This window comes from Corylus avellana, chromosome 4 (genome assembly GCF_965113065.1).
Source record: "Corylus avellana chromosome 4, dhCorAvel1.hap1.2, whole genome shotgun sequence".
In the NCBI taxonomy this organism is placed as follows: domain Eukaryota; kingdom Viridiplantae; phylum Streptophyta; class Magnoliopsida; order Fagales; family Betulaceae; genus Corylus; species Corylus avellana.
The window spans coordinates 35,475,612-35,480,237 of record NC_142493.1 but is presented as its reverse complement, the minus strand read 5'-3'; positions in this window follow the sequence as shown (position 1 = coordinate 35,480,237).

Here is a 4,626-nt window from a genome sequence, read left to right as displayed (position 1 = left end):
TTTACCATGTAATCATAATGAATGTAACTTTTTTTCACGATGCCCATGGGTGCATTGCAACGGACAATATCATGTGAGAGGGTAATTAATTAGTGTTGAGTATATGTGTTAGTGTAAGAAAATAGAGTTTTACGTTAAAAATATGTAAGAAGTATAGATGGTTGATATAGCATTGTTGGTTCAAACTCACAAGAAACTTTTGAGTTGTGTGGTATCTTAACATGCCATATTATTAGCTCACTAAAAATGACTCCTCAAAGTATTAATCTCCCTACACTTAGGTTTCATCCTTTTTGAACAAGTATTTGAACAGCCTAAACAGGTAAGGTCTCCATTGCACGGGATCAAATTATATAGTTTGGTGAGGTGTTATATATTTTTTGAAAGCCCCTTCTATTAGAATGCGGTATAAAACTCCATTTTACTGTCTTTAATATAACTTTGATACATCAAATAAAAATACAAAATGCAATGGAGATGAAAACATTGTATATTTAATTAAAATTAATCCCATGAACTTCTACATTTGTTTTAACCCAACGCCTATTACCCACCACCGAATCTCCCAACCACCTTCGAGCTCTTAATACCGAAGTCTCCAAAACCAACCAAGGCAGTAGCTTGATCAAGTGGTTTTATTGATGAAGTATTTTGTTAAGAGAAAAATAATTATTTGGTATAAAGAGTTATATTATTTTTTTGGCATTTCAAGTTGAGGTGTATACTTCTTATTAAATGGTACAAATACTCAATTTACACCACGACCTAATTGAAGTGATTTGTATACATTTTAACAAGTACGACAATATTTGTGCTTACAACAACTGGAAACTTAAATTGCATCTCTAAAGAAATTTATTGATAAGTCAGACCCCAATAAAGAAACCCATTGAGAAGTTTTTTTTTTTTTTTTTTCCTAAGGCAGCAAATTCTTGGTTCCTTTTGAAGCAAATATATATATATATATATATATATATATATATATATATATATTTTCGGATTACAACCACTTCAAAAAAAGTGTTGAATATTACAAGAGTAATTAGCTAGGCCTCTCACGAGAATAGAAACGTGAAGAATCAGACAACAGTGGTTAAAGGGTGGCATGTCATCTCGTGGTATCATTGACTTATTTGGGTTTTTTAAATTGAGAATCGAAATATATCCGGCGTACTTACACACCTCCCGTGATCTTTAGTTAGGGTTAGTCGCCGACCATCATTATAACTAATATTTCATTTGAAGGTTTTTTTAAGATGCATGCATTTACAAGTCTCTGATTTCTTAATTAATTCAATGCTACCATTTTCATCTTAATCCTTCGAGTAACAACCAATAATAGTATGCCCTTTGCTCCAGTTATTTCATCACCATCACCAACTTAATTGTTTTACCATTCTAAGATTAAAATCATTATCCCCAAATTAGTTTGATTAATATATATACTATCAAATCAGTTGTTCGATTGCTCACTCAATCGATACAAGGTTTTTGCATGCGACATCATGTATTTGAGGTTTACTCAACATAAGTAGGTTACAAAATGGCCTTGCCTTAAAAGGTTCCATGTCATAAAAAGAAAATAAATAAATAAACTTTTAGGTATTCAAAGAAAGTGGCAGGAACGATGGATGAGTGTAATCAAATAATGGGTCAGTGCTTTTTTAAGGAAAATTTAGAATATTAGACACAACACTGGTGCTTGCATCTGCTGGCAGAAAGATGTATATTAATATCATAATATATATGGATAATGCATGCACTGCGGGGGCACTTTTTTGATTTCAAATTTTACCAGAAAATAAAACCCACGTATTCTATTTATCTAATCATATCCAGAGGCTTGAGGTGAGAAATGAAAAATGTGTACGTTCCACCCACTTCACATCCTAACCTTAACTCCTCCTCTACCGTTTTCCATCTTATTTGTAATTTTAAATTCCTCTCCAATTTAGCTTCTCCTTTTGCGAATTATTTTATCATTTTCAAATACCCACTTCGTGGCACTAAATCATTGATTCCAAGAGCAGTAGAAAAAAATTGACTTGGCAGGAAGTCAGGGGGGAACAGACGGACAGTGATGATCATTCCAAAAGCTGTAGAGAGAAGATATATATAAATATTAATGACTATAGTAGCCTTGGTGAGATTGAAGTTCACTTACCATGCACGTAAAGGCAATTACTTGTACTTGTCCCAGGACTAGGAGGCATAAAGCAACCTACTCCTTGCTTGCACGGCCAAACAGTGAGACCGACGAGAATTGATAAACCTTAGTTGTCAAGAAAACCCCTATATCTATCTATATATGCTCACTGACAGTACAGCATCGATCAAACTGATTTTATTTCAGGAGATGTTTCTGTCATTTGAAAACTTCGTCACCCGTGGCCTTCCACAAAGAGAGGGTGACAAGGACTTGAGAGATTTATAAAATAAAATTATCTATTATAAAAGGCAAGTATTGAATATATACAACCTTCCCTTAGATTTCTTCAACTTTCCTTACTTATCTTAGAGTGGATTTAAAAAAAGCAGTATATATAACTTCCATGCATAATTATATTTTTATTGAAACATGAGTTAAATTGCACGTTAGAAAAGGTGATAAATATGGACGATTATTATAATATAATTGTCAAAAAAAATGATAAAAGAATTGTTGGTGCATATTTCTACTAACCATATTTCGAAACAGTCGACTAGAAGGAAGTGTAATGCGTTGTCCCACAAGCAGACACGATGGACAAAACGTTAGATTAGAATGAGTGTGAGGTGGCGTGCCAATCCACTTGGCTTGTGAGCTTCAAAGGAAGGAAGCTGTGAGAAAAAGCAATGTTCACATTATGTAAAGACCGGTCAAACGTCTGTCAATCTGACTTCTGGGATTTTACCAAATCACGTGCAACCCAAGTGAATCACGTTTAGTTACATCGACGGCTCAGATGAGACATGCATGGCAAATCTGAGCGCCTGCAGATTAGGTCAGCTTGACGAATGAGGATCGATCATGTACATTGTACAGTACAGATCTGCACAAAATTAAAATCCCAGGGGCAGGGGCGGGGGCAGGGGCAGGGGCAGGGGGGTATCAGTCATTTCGTATCCGGGATTTATTTTCGGTGAGGTAGGCTTCCAACACCAAAAAAGGTTTACTAAGAAATGTGGCCCGACCAACACACCATCAAAGGTTGACCGTAATCTGATCGTTGTACAAATAAGTGGGTCGTCATTTTTCATCATTTATCCAGTTTCCACTGTACCTTGCTGATGCGATTTAGAACAAACTTTAATCAGCCATAAAAGTTGAAGGAGGATTCTTTTCTATACAGTACAAGTTAAAAAAATAAAAATAAAGAATGGCTTGGACTGTACTCAAGAGTGGCATAGCCATAAGGCATCACGTGGTCATAGACGTTGCAGAGCCAATTTTTATTCACACCCTTTACGAGGGTCCCGTGGCAAATGAATGGCCAGTGCGTTAAGCAACATCCTCTGCATTGTCTCCCTCGAATTCTCTTCCAAGTCAGTGGTGGTAGTTTATAGAGTAAAGAGATCTTTTTCAGTTGCTTAAGTTAACGCCTTTTCAATCCCAATGAGGAATGAGCTTCATATTTCTCTACGTTAACCACTGCCTATATTAATGTCCCAAGTTTGAGTAATTTGTACTTTTTGACCGTTGTAATAATTAACCTCATCTCTTTAAATAAACCTTCACCTCATTTCATTCTCACGATATTTTAAGACATTAGGAAAAAACCCAAAATCCAAAATACTCATTAAAATTAGAGCTGATAATTTTTTATGTAACTCACAAACCCAATACAAAATTAACGAATTTAGGTTTATGGGCATAATTCGTTTAATTAAATAGATTGAATTAAAGTTGACATATAGACACTTGTACATATACCCTGCCACTACTGAACCCAATATACAACATTTAGAGTTAACGCCTTTTTACACGTTTGTCAATTCAACACGAAATTAACAGGTTAGGTTAATGGGTATGACCTGTTTAATTAAATAGGTCGAATTATGGTTAATCTATATAATCGTATATCTATACCCTCTAACACGACATGAACCTGAAAAGCAAATACAAATTGCCACCTTTAATCAAAACACAAAAGTGTTTTTATTGTTATATTACAATAGAATACTGTTTCAAACCAAAAATTAAAATACTTCGCAAAATACATTAATAAATTAAACATACCGTTTGGTCATCAATATATAATACCAACCTTACCTTGAGGTACAAAAACCGAGTAACTAAAGGAAGAAGAATAGGCACGTAGCGCAATCTTGATGGACGAAGAGCCACAGAAAATGGATAATAAACCACATCACCAGCTGCTCTTGTGTTTCTTGAAGATAACGATAGCCGAATACAAGGGTGTGGTGCAGATGCTACCAAGCGTTTTCATTTTCGTCAACTGGTTTTGCGTGGTCCAGATCGAGAAGGGAAAAAGATTGGCATGAAATTGCTTTATAATCATCAAACCGAATTACCTCCATAATAATGACTCTCAAAACGCATGCATGAGGAAGAAAAAGAGTCAACTTAATAATTTATTACGAAGTTGACACTAGTATCCATTATTGAAAATATATAATACAGAA